This window comes from Carcharhinus amblyrhynchos, chromosome 3 (genome assembly GCF_965287045.1).
Source record: "Carcharhinus amblyrhynchos chromosome 3, sCarAmb.v2.hapA, whole genome shotgun sequence".
NCBI lineage: Eukaryota > Metazoa > Chordata > Chondrichthyes > Carcharhiniformes > Carcharhinidae > Carcharhinus > Carcharhinus amblyrhynchos.
This window is the reverse complement of record NC_137326.1, coordinates 90,919,958-90,937,071: the sequence shown is the minus strand read 5'-3', so window position 1 is coordinate 90,937,071 and position 17,114 is coordinate 90,919,958. Positions and strand designations below refer to the sequence as shown.

General features: G+C 43.4%; 1 protein-coding gene across 1 annotated transcript in view; it reads left to right on the top strand.

The window, feature by feature from the left end:
- schip1 (schwannomin interacting protein 1) overlaps positions 1–17,114 on the top strand; it is a 686,116-nt gene that overhangs the window by 53,337 nt on the left and 615,665 nt on the right. The gene's annotated exons all lie outside the window — the stretch shown is intronic.

Sequence of the window (17,114 nt, the reverse complement as noted above, 5' to 3'; positions counted from 1 at the left end):
TTGGTGCAATAATGCTCATTGGGGCACAGTTTCTCCTCCTCGTCCCCCACAAGGCATATGCCCAAATCTTCTAATCTTTGGATTATCCAGTATGGAAATGCCGTGTGACCCAAATGCTTTATAGCAGCATTCTATTGAGTGCATGTGCAGCACAATAACAATGCAAAGTCTACATTCAGTCATGTAAGCCTTGTGCTTGGTTTTCATCACTTGTCAGGTTTCATAAGGGCAATGCCAGCAGCACTGCAAAATACCCTGTTAAGGAGGCCAATTCTCCCAACCTGCTGCACTAATTTTTTAGCACAGCGGGCCGAGAGAATCCCGCGGCGCGTGATTTGCGGGGTTTGTGCGTGCGTTCACACCCCTGCTAGTGTCTCCCAGTGCTGGATATCAGCAGGGAGGTGCAAAGACTTTTTAAGTGGTCACTTGAATGTGATTTGAATACAAGTCGTGGGCCCAGGACTGAAGTCTTCAGGCCCACTAGCATCACTCTGCTCCCCCCCCCCCCCCCCGCAATCAGCTCGAGTGGTTCACCACAAAAAGGGAACTCGCAGCCTAACTCCGTTGGAGTAAAGGAAGTGCAATCGGGGCCCCCCAGAGGATTGGGCGGTGGGGATTGTCCTGTGGGCATCGGCAGCCTGTGCCCCTGGCATTGCCCAAGAGGCAAAGTGCCAATGCCCAGGGTGCACCTTGGCACTGCCTGTCAGACATGGGGCAATGGGCTGAGCATATTGGTGGGGGGGGGGGGGGGGCCTGATAAGGCAGGGCCTAAGGGATGACAGCAGGGGCGGGGATGGGGGGGTCCTGCTATCACTTTGCATTGGAAGCAGTGGGGAAGGAGGGAGGCCAGCGATAAGGGCGTGCTGGGGAAGGGGGCTGGAGCTAGCGAGGGGGAGTGGTTAGCCTGCTGGCAGGGTCAGCACTGCAGGGGAGATTGCTGGAGATCAGGGCATGCTGGGGGTGGGTGGGGGGGGAGGGGAGGTTCAGACTGGGCTGGACCTGGGAATTGTTGGAGACGGGTCATGATACAGCATTGTGGGGGTCGTGGAGTTGGCTAGCGATTTAAGCTGGCTATCAATCAGCAGGCCATCAGTGCAGGGCTACTGCACATGCACTGATCTTGACACTGACATATCAGCACATGTGCAGTAGCCCACTCAGCGCATTGATTTCAGCCTCTCCAGTGAGAATAGGCCTTGACCCCTGATTTTCAATGATATTCATGCTTGTGGCCTCTGCAGTGCACAGAGTGTGGGACATTATGCTCTGAACTCCCACTGCAAAAATAAAACAGCATGAATTGCTTCAGTTTACATGCAAATTTGACACTTTAAATTTTTTTTGGGAGAATTCTGGCCTAGGCTTCCCAATGTGTTTGAAAAGTAGATTGAATTAGAATGTTGTATATTCTTTCTGAATGCTGCTTTACTGAGCTTATAGTGAAGTGTTGTTAAGATAGCTTGTACGTCAGTATTAAATTATTCAAAGTGTGAACACCCTGACTGTGGCAATGTTCAGTTAGTCCATTAAATTTATTCCTCTTCTGCTGCCAGGTTCAGTGCACTCTGAGACAGTATTAGCCTATTAAATAACCTCTAACTAGGCTGATCTGGAGGGAATTCCTGACCAGGTGCTCCAAGTGATTCCACACCATTTTTCTCTCTGGTATTTAATATACTTACAGCTTCCAAGCTAGAGTCTCTAAGGTATTATTTTGCTTCAGAGTCGAGCAAAAGCGGTTCTGGTGTACTGATCCTTAAATGTAGTCAGGTGGTCAGCTCGTCAGCCTGACTCCTGGGTTATGTTACTATTTTATAAATGTGTATCTGTAATGCATTAACAGCTATGTGAAAATGACATTTTCACTCCCCTCAATATTATGGTGTTTAGAGTTGACATAACTGGGGTTACAAAACTAAATTGGAAATTATTGTGTTCTAAATGTAATCTGCATATAGATTGAATGAACCAAATTAGCAATAATACTGTGGCTGGATGAATTATTGGAGTGTGTACAAGACGCATTTTCTGCACCAGTATGTCAAGGAACTAACTAAGGAACATGCTATCATAGATTTGGAATTATGCAATGAACAAGGGTTAATTAATAATCTTGTTATGTGGGCTTCTTCAGGGCACAGTGACCGTTACATAATAGAATTCTTCATTAGGATAAAAAGTGAAGAAGTCCAATCTGAAACTGGGGCCTTAAATCTAAACAAAGGAAATTACGTAAGGTATGAGGTGTGAGTTGGCAAATTGAAAAGTGATATACCATGGAATCCACCTCTTGATTTTTTTTTCTCAAAAATCCAGGACTGTGCGGCAGAGAAAAGCACCATTGCTTTTGGTGGTTTCAGTGCTGCTTATGCTTTAGCTATTTTGAAAATCTTGCCCAATATTTCTTAAGTTTTCCAATGATGGAAAGCTTTGTGACCTCTTCTCCCTTTCTCCCCATGGCAATGTGAAACACAATAACCTCGTATTCAGGTAAGAAATTCAAGTTAATTCTCCTTGACCTCCGCTCCTTTTTGTGTTAGAATGTAAATAGGATGATTTGCAGCACAACTGTTTGTAACCCTATATCCTTCACCTTTCTGGGACTTTGGGAGGCTCAGGATGGAATTCTCCCATGCTCCTGCTGACGGGTTCAATGCCGTTTTCAGCAGGGAGGGGGATGGGGGGGTGAGCTCAGTGGGACTGTAAAATAGGTTTTACATCCATATGGTTTTCCTGTGGGATTGTCCGCTGGTACCCTCCATGGCAGATCTGCTAGAGGCTAGCATGAAACTCATTTACCTTCCACTAATGGGATCCAAATGAAAGCTAGACTGGAATTCCACTCCCCCCACCCCCCCAAACACCACCAAATGCCCAATTATCCAATTACAGCAGAAAAATACGCCAGTCCAGAAAACATCTGGAACAATATGGCATGTAGAAGTCAGTTAGGTCAGTGATGTTGAACACCTTTTAAACATGGCACTCAGATACGATGGCAGGTTGTGTGCCATCATGCCCACCCTGCCAGAGAATACGGCACTAAATGACAGAATACATAATTAATGAAGTCTGAGCTGGAAGATGTGGTATTGGCCTCTTCAGCGGGAACATTTCCCGTCTCCCTCCCCACTATGGGACTTATTCCCAGATGGGAATAAGTAGACTGAGAATCTGCTGCCACTGCCGAGGTACCTTGTATCTTCTGTTTAGTAAAACCATCTATGCCTTTTTTTTTTTGGATCTCCAACAATCAAACCACCCAGTTTTTTAATCAGGCAAATTTCAGAACAGATCACCACCCCCTTTCAGGCAGCACGGTGGCACAGCGGTTAGCACTGCTGCCCCACAGCGCCAGAGACCTGGATTCAATTCCCGGCTTGGGTCGCTGTCTGTGTAGATTTTGCACATTCTCCTTGTGTCTGCATGGGTTTTCTCCAGGTGCTCCAGTTTCCTCCTACAATCCAGAGATGTGCAGGTTAGGTGAATTGGCTATGCTAAATTCTCCCTCAGTGTGCCTGAACAGATGCTGGACTATAGCGACTGGGGGATTTTCACAGTAACTTCAATGCAGCGTCCACGTAAGCCTGTTTGTGACAAATAAATTAACTTTACTTACTTTTCTTTATTTACCTTAAATTTAAAGCTATAGTTCTAAAATATAATAATCTTCAGACCGTATTATTATAACACTAGTATTTCAATTTTTGTGGCTTTCAGTAGCATCAAGCACTACAACACAATTACTGTTTAAATACAAAATAAAAAATCTTCATATTAGAATATTGAATACTCAGCTACATAGCCAAACAATGAAAGATAAATGATGTTCCCCCCGTTTACTTTATCATCCTACAAAATACATTTTGACCAATTTATGAATGCTTACCATGCCAAGTAGCTTGCCTTCATCTCATCAGTTCCAGTACATTAATTGCACTTTTACTCCTCCTACATATTTACAATACTTAATGGAAGGCGGGAAACACACATACACAATCTGCATTAATTTACATTCGACCACTTGACATTTTGAAGTACTGCAGATTCCATAGCGTTTAGGAAATGAGCAGCTGTGGAAAGTGAAAGGATACACTGGTTATTTTCAGTTATCTCTTGGGACGTGACCAGCCGCCACTCTGCTTTCTCATGCATGAATTATGTCTCTACAGTAATTGCTCCTCCTGCTGATGTACTGCTCCGTCAGTAAGAATGGGGAGTGTAAATTGACTGTATGTCACCTGCGAGGTACTCTGTCGTCTTCCCCAATATATTTGACCTTCTCCTTGCAATGAGGTCTGAAGCAGTGTCTTGGAAGTGGTAGCTTGATCGATTTTTGTCTTGTTTCTATGGTTACTCTCTGCAGTGAGAAGCTTTAGGATGAAACAAAGACAAAACCATTTAAGTTATATTCGTACTGCCGGTGCCAAATAATTAATGATCTTTCTTTTTTTCTCAATGTTTTTGTTCATGAGAAATATATGTAATGAAATGGTATGTTACCAGCATGTGCACCTGATTTTTTTTTTCCCTCCTCAAATTATCTTTAAAACGCTGCCTAACTAAGACCAGGTCAGAGTAACCGTTTTGCAATATCTGTTAGATCATGTTATCAAACATGCAACAGCAAACCCATGTAATTTATGCAAATTTTTTGTACTCCATGGGATGAAGACATCGCAGACAACATTTATTGCCCAACCTTAATTGCCCAAGAGAAGCTGGTGGCGAGCGGCTGCCTTAACCAAGTGGCTTGCTGGGCTTTTCCGAGGGCAGAAGAGTCAGCCATGTTGCTAAGGGGTCTGAAGTCACAGATAAGCCAAACCAGATAAAGATGTTAGCTTTCCTTCCCCAAAGGCTACTCATGAACCCAATAATCTGGTAGGTCACTGATACTGAGATTAGCTTTATAATTGCAAATTTATTAAAGTAACTGAATTTAAATTCCTCAAGTGCCATGGTTGAATTTGAACCAATGACCAGGATTTTCAGGCCTGGCTGGGGTGGTGTATTCAGTGACGAGATTGGAAAATCTTGCGAGAGGGCCCTAGATGTGTTTCCTGGCAACATAAACCCAAGACATGATTGCCTGCTCGCTGCGTCAATGGAGGGATTCATTTCTGCCATCAAATGTTGGGAACTTAATTTGATCAAATTTACATCTCCGACTAGTGACCACTTGCTGGAATCATCTCCCCCGTGTCAACTTTAAATCCTTCATCAGTGTGGTTGACAACAGCCTTCGAACCTCATGACTTGAGCTTTGAGAGAACTTAGAGGTGAGTGCGTACGGCTTAGTCCAGTATTTGCAATACTCCCCATACAAAGGAAAGAGCTCTGCAGATCCTGGGAGCTGTGATCGGTGGCAAGACTCCACAGTGACTTCTTCATGGCTTGTGGTGAAAGGGCAGGAGCAGCAGCGCAGGAGAGAAGGGAACCTCGAGGCAAAATCAGCAGCGTGACGGGTGCAGGCGGCAGAGTGGCAATTAGGCCATTCAACTGGCAAAGCGTTTCAAGATTGAGCATTCTTCTGTAGCTGAGACAGCTCAATATTTATTCCGTTGCCATGCTTGGAGTCTGGTTTCTGAAGCAATTATGCTTGCTCAAGCAACACTAATTCCTGACACTGGTGATTACTTGTGTGTAACCCTTCAAATAATTTGAGGTTTATGAAGCTGCAGGTATGAACTTGACTGGGCAAGTTTGAGGATCCTGTGACGACAGGTGGGCATGGATCACTCAGAGGGTAGCATTCCTAACACCCGACATTGTAGTGGTATAGGCATTGAACGTTAAGCCTCATAATCCAAGTAAACCGTTCAGCCTGAGAACATAGGTTAGGTGCGCTTGAACTGAGAGTTTAGTTTGCAGTTGAGTGACTGAAGCTACCAGCACTCTGCCATGTGATGGGTGATGGCGAGATACTTGTGGGTGGGGTTTTGGTTGGTCAGTCAGTCAGCCAGAACAGACGGCCAGGACTTAGCGGATGTCTCCTATTCCCTTGCAGAGTGCTAGCTCTGTGCAGGGGCGCAATTTAAATATAGCACCCAAATGACTGAAGGTCAAATATCATGGCGATGTGGGCAAATCAGAGGTCAATTTGCAAGTAATCCAATGTGAGATGTGCCTCTGAATTTTTGAAATAAAGTGCTGCACAGTGCAGCAGAAAAAGTCGCCATTGGTGTTGGATCTAAATTGCTCCATTTTCGCCCCCCCCCCCCAAAAAAAAACTCAAACATTGCCAATCTCAGATGATTCTGTCATTTTCTCTGGATCAATGGTCCAGGCATCTGGATTACTAATTGAGCAATATTACCGCAATGCTGTCATGGAAGCTGATGTATTGCATAGTATGCTCTTTTAGCGATGTTGCAGAAAAGCTTTGTGAATGGTTCCTGAAGTGAGCATTAAGTGGAGAGGTTAGAAAAGAAATGATTGAGAGGAGATTTGATCGTGGTGCTGAAAATTTAGAGAGGTCCAGGCAGAGAGAAGCTCCTCCCATTGGGTGGATGGTCGAGAACCAGAGGCTATTGGTGTAAGGTGAATGACACAAGGACCAACGGTGGCGGGACGAAAGACTGTTTTACACAACAAGTGATTAGGGTCTGGAAAGCATTCCCTGAGAGGATAATTGAGGCAGCTTCAATTAGGGCTTTCAAAAAGGTAAGTATCCAAAGTGAAAACAATTTGTAGGGATACAGGGAAACAAAAGGGAAGCTGGATGAGCTGAGTTGCTCTTGCAAATAGCTGGAATCGAGGAGGTTGACTGAATTCTTCTTCTTCTTCCCCCCCCAGCAATCTGTGATTCTGTGGAACCCTAACGTTGTCCTTCATTTAGAAAGAAACAGTAAAAATGACATGACATATCTGTAGATGTAGCTATAAGGAAACCTGTGCTATTATAGTAATTAGTATTTAATATTTGACTCAGCTAACACTGTAGTCCTGTAATGTGGCACCTATACCCTATGAAACAGAAGAAAATGAGCACTGTTATATATTTATAATGATGAATATTTTGCAAAACCTTCTGCGCTAGTTTCCTATGATGCTGCACTGTAACAGGTTTGCAATCTAAAGGTTTGGCAACATACCTATTAAGGTCTTTTCACATTTTATTCTTTAATTTGACCAGGCAGAAGCCAAAAAAATTCTGTCTTCCTTGTTCAGACCATACATTGACACACTATTGCTTCCACTCATTTCGATCTACCTGTATTTTGTTCTTGAGTTGAACCTCTTTTGTGAGCAGTGTTATTTCCCTTCACTACCAATTCTCAGTGGAATTTTGACTGCATTATAGCCTCCAGCACATGAGGCCATTCTGTGTTCTATCCATTTCTTGGTTCAATCCATAGCAATGTTTTAAGCTCAGCCTACAGCTGCTGACACTGCAAATCCTGCTGCCGCAATCTCAATGCTTTTTCATTGTGCAATGTGCAACCATGTTTGTTACAATTATGCACTGGTCACCTCAGTGGGGGTGTAACTGCTGAGAAGTGGACGGGGTAAACAAAATTGGCATAGTGCTAGCGGAGGTGGGGATGTGGCAGTGAGCACTGCAACTGATTTTTCCCTCATTCTCCGCTAATGTAACACTTGATTTTTGGGTGATTATTCCAGAGGAATATTCAGTTTAGAATTTCTAGAAGCTGCTTTGACATAAATGGAGAAAGAAAATCCTGGCTTCTGAAGAATATGACTGAGATGGAGTTGTGAAAGGCTGTTCCCCCAAACAAATAAAAATAACTGCAGACATTCGTAACTGTGCACAGGTATCTACAGGCCAGTTTCTTCTATTTTGTAAAACTATTTAATTTCTTACGTCAAAATGCCTATTTTAATTCCAGATATTTGCACAAGCAAGATGACTGCTCAGAATTCTCGCAAAAGTAATTCTTTAATCAGATTTCTAATAATTGGTACTTTGTGAGCAATGGACTGAAAATAATTGAGATTTTTGATTAGTAGTTTTTAGTGTCACAAGTAGGCTTGCATTAATACTGCAATGAAGTTAACGTGAAAATCCCCTAGTAGCCACACACTGGTGCCTGTTTGGGTACACTAAGGGAGAATTTAGCCAATGAACCTAACCAGCACGTCTTTTTTAGTGGAAGGAAACCCATGCAGACACGATGAGAACGTGCAGACTGCAGAGACAGTGACCCAAGTTGGGGATCAAATCCAGGTCCCTGATGCTGTGAGGCAGCAGTGCTAACCACTGTGCCACCATGTTGCCAATAAGATGTGATAGTGATTTGTTCTTGAATGGTAGTTCGCCGAGCCAATGGTTTTTGATTCAAATTTAGCCGATGAACTAGATTGAAAGTCTATCTTAACAGAGGCTGGTGTAAACTTTCATTTTTACTGTGGGAAACAAGCCAACAGTAAAAAAAAACATGCAGTTTGTAAAATCGGCTGCCATTGCAACACTGGTTCACAATAAAAGTGAGAGCTTGTTCTACTAATTATTTCAGCCACTGAGCTATTGGCAAGTGTACCAAATATTTGACATGATCCTGTAACTAACACAATAGCAGAGACTTTGGAAAGAACCTTTGGGAAAAAATGGCTCAGCTTACATCCTCTTAAAAGTGTCAGTCATTCACAGATTCAATATCAGATGCTATTGTGAAACTAAATGATGGATTTGGAGCATAGGAACAGGAATAGGGTTGTGAGCCCTTCAATCATGTTTCACCATCAAATTAATTCATGGCTGGCCTGTAGCCTAACTCCATATACATAACTTTGCCCCGTTTTCCTAAACAAAAACAAATCTATCAATCTAAGATTCAGAATTAACAACTGATCGAGCATTATGATCTCTATAAAGGTAGAATCATAGAATCATTATAGTGCAGAAGGAGGCCATTCAGCTCATCACGCCTGCACTGAATCTCAAAGAGCATCTTAACCTAGGGCCATCCTCTCTGTGGATCCTGGAAGAGTGGATATGGGGATTGCATGGGGAGTGTGGAAGAGAAAGGGGTGGCGGGGGGGGGTGCGGGAATGAGGGAAAGTGTGCATGAGAAGGGCTTGGGTTATATGAGGCAGTATCCAGAAGGAATGGAGGTATATAGGGAGCATGGAAGACAAGTGGGATGATTGGTGGGGTGAGGTTTTATAAGCCTGATACTCCTCTTCATAACTGGGCTGATATGAGTAAACAGAGGGAGATGTGTTCCAGCCTGCAGGCCTTGCCATCTGCCCACCTCCATTTCTACCTCAGGTGGCAGTGGCCCAACGACATCCCAGTCTACCTCCCTGGGATGAGGATTCAGAAACTTAACTGATTTCCATTATCTGTCTCACTCACAAATATCTGTTTGTTCAAATAAATTTTAATTAGTTCAGATATTTAGTATGAAAATTTACTCTGTGGCATCTAAAATGACATCTTCAACACCTTGTAGATGAATATGCATCGTTACGGCTGAGGCAAGGATTTATTTAAAAATGATGGATAATTGACAGATTCTCCGCTAGTTGTGACACAATAAAGATCATGAGAGAGACAATTCCTGTCCTTGCTTGATTTCTTCTTTTCAAGGAATTTTTGTACATCTTCTCATATTTTGACTTCAAAGACTGACGCATGGAGGGAGAGAGAACCTTTTACTGTCGAACTTTGTATTCAGTGCTATGAAGTTCTGCACATTTGGGATACAGTTCCTATGTATAGTCCCTATGTTTAATTTAGTATTTTCCATTTTAATAGGCAAGATATGAAGAATGCTGGAGATTTTGTTGTTCTTTAACTGATGGGCATAATATTTGAAAATCTCAGGTGATTTTATGGCATGTGCACTCAGTAATCAAATCAAAGTGCCTGAACCTTGTTTATGGGAATTTAATGGTAGTTAATTGTGCAAGCAATCTTTGGACAGTGCTGCATCTGTTCGTTGTTCTTTTCATTAAAATAGTAAAGAAAATTACAGCACAGGGACAGGCCTGTCAGCTCACTAAGCCTACGCCGACCATGCTGCCCATATGAACTAAAACTCTCCCCTTCCAGGGACCATATCACTCCATTCCCATCCTTTTCATGTATTTGTCCAGACACTCCTTAAATAAAAGTCACTATCTTATCTGCTTTCACGACCTCCCCCAGCACCCTCAGTGTGGGGAAAAAAAAATTGCCTCCTCCTTTAAACCTTGCCCCTCGCATCTTAAACCTATGCCCCCTAGTAATTGACTGTTCCAGCTTGGGAAAAAGTTTCTGACTATCCACTCCGTCCATGCCTCTCATGATCTTGTATACTTCTATCAAGTCGCCTGTCTACCACCATCATTCCAGTGAAAAGAGATTAAGTTTCTCCAACCTCTCCTCATAGCTCATGCCCTCCATACCAGGCAACATCCTGGTAAATCTTTTCTGTACCCTCTCTGAAGCCTCCGTATCTTCCTGTAGTGTGGTGTCCAGAATCGAACACTGTATTCCAAGTGCAACCTACCTAAGGTTCTATAAAGCTGCAACATGACTTACTAATTTTTAAACTGTGCCCCAGCCGATGAAAGCAGGCATGCCGTATACCTTCTTGACTACCTTCTCTACCTACATTGCCACTTTCAGTGATCTATGTACCTGTATACCCAGATCTCTTTGCCTATCAATATTCTTAAGGGTTCTGCCATTTACTGTATATGTCCTATCTGTACTGGACTTTCCAAAATGCATTACCTTACATTAAGTTTAAGAAAAATTATTACTGCAAAGGGGCGTGAAACAAATGATATTAGGAAACCTTAACCTGTCTTCATTTTCATTAAATTAATTTTTGTGAAAAATTTAGCAGCATATAATTAGACTTCAGTAAATATGTGACAAGCTATAATTTCTCAAGGAGAAACCATGTTTAATTAACTTCTGGAGCTTTTTGAGGAGGTAACAGAAAGGGTCAATGAAGGCAAGCATTCCATATGCCTTCTTGATTACCTTCTCCACCTGCATTGCCACTTTCAGTGACTTGTCTACCTGTACACCCAGATCCCTCTGCCTGTCAATTCTCTTAAGGGTCCTGCCATCTATTGTATATTTCCCACTGTATTAAACCTTCCAAAATACATCACCTCATATATGTCCAGATTAAAGTCCATCTGCCATCTCTCCTCCCAAGTCTCCAACCAATCGATATCTTGCTGAATCCTCCAATGTTTCTCATTGCTATCCGCAATTCCTCCAACTTTTGTGTTGTCTGCAAACTTACTAATCAAACCAGTTACAATTTCCTCCAAATCATTTATATATTACAAAATGCAAACGTCCCAGCACTGATCCTTGAGGAATGCCATTAGTCACAACCCAGCATTCAGAAATGCACCCTTCCATTGCTATCCTCTGTCTTCTATGACCGAGCCAGTTCTATATCCATTTTGCCAGCTCAGCTCTGTACAATCTGCCATGAGGGACCTTATCAAGGCCTTACTGAAGTCCATGTAGACAACATCCGCTGCCCTACCTTCAATCATCTTTGTCACTTTCTCGAAAAACTCGATCAAGTTAGTGAGACACCACCTCCCCTCCACAAAACCATGTTGCCTCTTGCTAATACGTCCATTTATTTCCAAGTCTCGAAGAATCCTCTCCAATAATTTCCTTACTACTGAAGTAAGGCTCACCGGCCTGTAATTACTGGATTATCCTTACTACTCTTCTTAAACAAAGGAACAACATTGGCTATTCTCCAATCTCTGGGACTGCCCCTGTAGTCAGTGAGGACACAAAGATTTCTCTCGAGGCCCCAGCAATTTTTCCCTTGCCTCTCTCAGTATTCTGGGGTATATCCCATCAGGACCTGGGAACTTGTCTAACTTAAATGTTTTTCAAGGTACTTCAAACTATCTGCACACTTTTCCCCAGATTCAGCATTCTTTGGTGAATATTGATGCAAGGTACTTAATACCTCATTCATTTCTTCTGGTTTTATGCATAGGTTTACCCCCCCCCCCTTCATTGAGTGGGCAAACTGTCTCCCTGGCTACTCCCAAAAGCCTTGGAATTTTCCTTAATCCTGTTGGCCAATGATTTTTCATGACCCCCTTTAGCCGTCCTCACTCCTTGCTCTTTCTACTTTCCTTATATTCCACACTTGCTTCATGTACTCCCAGTCTCCCAGCCGTGACAAACGCTTCCTTTTTCTTTTTAATTAGGCTCACAGTATGTCTCCTGATCCAAGGTTCCTGAAACTTGCAATACTTATTCTTCACCCTTACAGGAACGTGCCAGTCCTGAATTCCTATCAGCTTACACTTGAAAGCTTCCCACGTGCCAGATGTTTATTTGCCCTCAAATATCTGCCCCCAATCTACATTCTTCAGTTCCTGCCTAATATTGTTGTAATTAGCCTTGCCCCAATTTAGCACCTTCACCTGAGGACTGTACTATGTTTATCCATCAGTACCTTTAAAGACTAACTGAATTGTTGTCACTGTTCATGAACTGCCCCCCTACTGAAACACTGACCACCTGGCTGGTCTCATTCCCCAATACCAGGTCCCTTCCCTCGTTGGATATCTACATAGTGTTTCAAGAAGCTCTCCTGGATGCTCCTTACAAACTCTGCCCCATCCATGTCCCCAGCACTAAGTGAGTCCCAGTCAATATAGGGGAAGTTAAAATCACTCACTTCAACAACCCTGTTACTTTTACACCTTGTCAAAATCTGCCCACGTACCTATTCTTCTATCTCCCGCTGGCAGTTGGGAGGCCTATAGTAAACCCCCAGCATTGTGACTACACTCTTCCTATTCTTGAGCTCTACCCATGTTGCCTCGCTGTATGAGCTCTCTGAGGTGTTCTCTCCTAATCCAACTATGATATTCTCCTTAACCAGTAATGCAACTCCCCCACCCCTTCTACATTCCTTTCTATCCTGCCTGGAATGTTAAGCTGCCAATCCTGTCCTTCCCTTTAACCAAGCCTCTGTAATGGCAGCAACATCATAATTCCAAGTACTAATCCAAGCTCTAAGTTCATCAGCCTTACCTCTTACAATTCTCGTATTGAAACAAATGCACTTCAGTCCACCCGACCCACTTTGATCAGCAACCACACCCTGCCTCTTGTTTCTGAGTCTTACTGCCCCGTCTCTCTAGTTTCCCTTCAATTAACTCACCTTTGCTTTTGTTCCCACCCCCCCTGCAAAACTAGTTTAAATCCTCCCCTGTGACACGAGCAAACCTCCCAGCCAGAACATTTATGCCCCTTCAGTTTCAGTGCAACCCATCCTTCTTGTACATAGAAGGGGCAGGCAGCCAGTGGAGGAATTCTCTGTGGTCGCCCCCTCTCTAACAAGTATACTGCTTTGGATGCTGTTGGGAGGGAATGTCTATCGGAGGATAACAGCAGCTGCAGCCAGAGCAGTGGCACTATGGCTGCCTCTGTCGTTAAGCAGGAAGAGATCCCAATGATCCAGATATTCTAAACCTTCCCTCCTACACCTGTTTAGCTATGTGTTGAGCTGTCCTATCTTCCTATTTCTAACCTCACTGGCATGTGACACAAGGAGTTATGCTGAGATTACAATCCTAGAGATCCTGCTTTTTAACTCTCTCTACCTAACTCCCTAAACTGCTGCTGCAGGACTTTGTCACTCTTCCTACCCATGTCATTAGTACCAATATATACCACAACCTCTGGCTGTTCACCTTTTCCCTTCAGACTACTTTCTGCCCATTCACAGACATCCTGGACCCTGGCAGCACAGAGGCAACATACCATCCTGGAGTCTTTCACATCCACAAAAGTGCCCATCTGTACTCCTAACTATAAGAGCCCCCTATAACTATTGCTCTAATTCTCTTTGTCCCTCCCTGCTTAACAACAGAGACAGCCCGGAGTGCCACTGCTGCTGCTGCAGCTGCTGGTACCCCCTGATAGATAATCCCTCCCAACAGCATCCAAAGCAGTATATTTATTAGACAGGGGGCGACCACAGAGGATTCCTGCACTGGCTGCCTGCCCCTTCCAGTGGTCACCCATCTATCTGCCTGCAGTTTGGGTGATACCATGTCACTAAAACTTCTGTCTATGATGCTTTCTGCCACCTTCATGCTCCGAAGTGCATCCAACCGATGCTCCAAACTGTCCATGCGGTCTGTTAGAATGCAGATGTAGTTGTCCGAAATGCTGGAAGCATCACGGATCTCCTACATCTCATAAGTACAGCACTTAACCCCACTCACCAACGTTTCTATCATCAAGTAACAAAGAACAAAGAAAATGACAGCACAGGAATAGGCCCTTTGGCCCTCCAAGCCTGCACTGACCATGCTGCCTGACTTAACTAAAACTCTCTACCCTTCCGGGGACCATATCCCTCTATTCCCATCCTATTCATCTACTTGTCATGATGCCCCTTAAAAGTCAGTACCGTATCCGCTTCCACTACCTCCCCCAGCAACGAGTTCCAGGCACCCACCACCCTCTATGTAAAAAATCTGTCTCGTACATCTCCTTTAAACCTTGCCCCTCGCACCTTAAACCTTAGTCACCTAGTAGTTGACTCTTCCACCCTGGGGAAAAGCTTCTGACTATCCACTCTGCCCATGCCCTTCATGATCTTGTAAACTTCAATCAAGTCTCCCTCAACCTCTTGCTCAATGAGAACAAACTAAGTTTCTCCAACCTCTCCGTATAGCTAATGCCCTCCAAACCAGGCAACATTCTGGTAAATCTTTTCTGCATCCTCTCCAAAGCCTCCACATCCTTCTTTGGTTGTGTGGCAACCAGAATTGAACACTATATTCCAAGTGTGGCCTAACTAAAGTTCTATAAAGCTGCAACATGACATGCCAATTTTTAAACTCAGTACCTCAGCCAATGAAGGCAAGCATGCCATATGCCTTCTTGACTGCCTTCTCTACCTGCATTGCCACTTTTAGTAACCTGTGTGCCTGTACACCCAGATTCCTTTTGCCTATCAATACTCTTAAGGGTTCTGCCATTTACTGTATATTTCCTATTTGTATTAGCTCTTCCAAAATGCATTACCTCACATTAAGTATTTTAAGAAAAATTATTACTGCAAAGGGGTGTGAAACAAGTGATATTAAGAAACCTTAACCTGTCTTCATTTTCATTAAATTAATTTTTGTCAAAAATTTAGCAGCATATAATTAGACTCCAGTACATATGTGACAAGCTATAACTTCTCAAGGGGAAACCGTGTTTAATTAACTTCTGGAGCTTTTTGAAGAGGTAACAAAGGGTCAATGAAGATAATGCAGTTGATGTAGTCTACTTGGACTTTCAGAAGACACTGGATATAGTGCCACACAACAGACTTGTGAGAAAAGTTATAGCACATGGAATAAAAGGGACAGTAACAATGTGGACACAAAATTGGCTGAATGATAGAAAGCAGAGAATAGTGGTCAATCAATATATTTTGGGCTGGAAGAAGGTTTGTAGTGGTGTTCCTCTGCTTTTCCTGATATATATTAATGAGCTAGAGTGATCTAGGTGTGCAGGGGACAATTTCAAAGTTTGTGGATGATGCAACATTTGGAATTATTGTAAACTGTTAAGTAATTTCGGAAACAACACAAACAAGTTGGCGAAGTGGGCAGATAGTTGGCAGGTGAAGTTCAATATGGAGAAGCGTGAGGTATTGCAATTTGATAGGAAGAACAGGGAGAGACTATGTAAAATGAGGGGCAAAATTCTCAAGGAGAGCAGGGCCTGGTGTTATAATGCATTCAGAAATTCCAAGAAATTCCTCCTGGATCATAAGCTTTGCAGTTTGAATTTGGCTAGGGTAAGCATGAGATGTTTCACTTCAGGTATAATCCAAATGACCCTCTAGGGAGCTTTAATCAAACTAAGTTTATTTAGGAATACAACTAACATATAGCAATAAATTCTACAAATTACAAACCAGAAAAAAACCATGATATTGTGTAAACCTTAACAACTATATGAAATGTTCCAACCAAACAAGCTTCCCTGTAAATATACACCAGCCACAGGTTTAACACAGAAAATAAGGATGCTCACACGATGCTGAAATTTAGTCCTTTGGTTGAAGAATTGAAACTTTGACTTCTCAGCTTTGTAACTTCCAGAAGACCTCGAGGTAGAGATAATGCCACTGCTAGCCTTTAGCTGTTAACCAGCAAACCACTGCAAGAACCAGAATTCTCTCTCCAGGAAGGCAAGAAGACCTGCTTCCAGCTAGTCAGCTGAGTGGCTTGGTGGAACACAAACTGGGCATCAGTGAGCAGGATGTTGCTGACTGTCACTTGATATCACTGTCAATAACACCTTTCATTGCTTAGCTGTATTTGTACATGAACCACAAGAAGTTAACATGTAGCTACAGCAAGTTATAAATAAGGCAAAGAGAATGTTGGCCTTGATTACAAGGGATATGGAGTATAATGGGAGGGATGTCTCGTGATTATGATTAGTGGCTCAGGTTTGAAGTCTCCAGGCCCGCTTGTCTCTCCGTGCACCCTCCCCCCATCCACCCATCCACCAGGAGTGGTTCACGACAACGGGGTTTACAATAGCTCCTCACTTTGAGCTAGGGGCCCAACTCCACTGGAGCAGAAAGGGGGCAATTGGGGCCCACCCCACCCCACCCCAGAGGATCAGGTGGCACGGGTTGTCCCCTGAGTATTGGCACCTGGAGTACTCCTTGCTATTTTGGTCTCCTCACTGAAGGAGGAATATGATTCCTGGGATGAAGGGTTTGTCTTATGCGGGAAGGTTGGGCCTGTACTCAGTTGGAGTTTAGAAGAACGAAAGGTGATCCATTGAACCATAAAATTTGGAAGAAGTTTGATAAGATAGATGCAGTGAGAGGTACGGTTTAAAGAACAAGAGGCCTCCTATTTAAGATGGTGATGAGGAGCAATTTCTTCTTGGGTTATTGGTGTTTAAAATTCTCTTGCACAGAGAGCAGTGGAGACTGGGAGGAGGGGGATTCTCCCATTCCCCCGTGCTAATAAATTAGCGCAGTGGGCCGGGAGACTTCAGCGGGGCTGAATTAGCGTGGTCCACACTGGGCATCCAGCCCCGAGCGCCTCTCCCAGTGCCAGATTTCTGGCGCCAGCAACTCTGTGCCAAAAACAGGCACAGAGCTGCAATGGGTACGCAGGGGGGATTT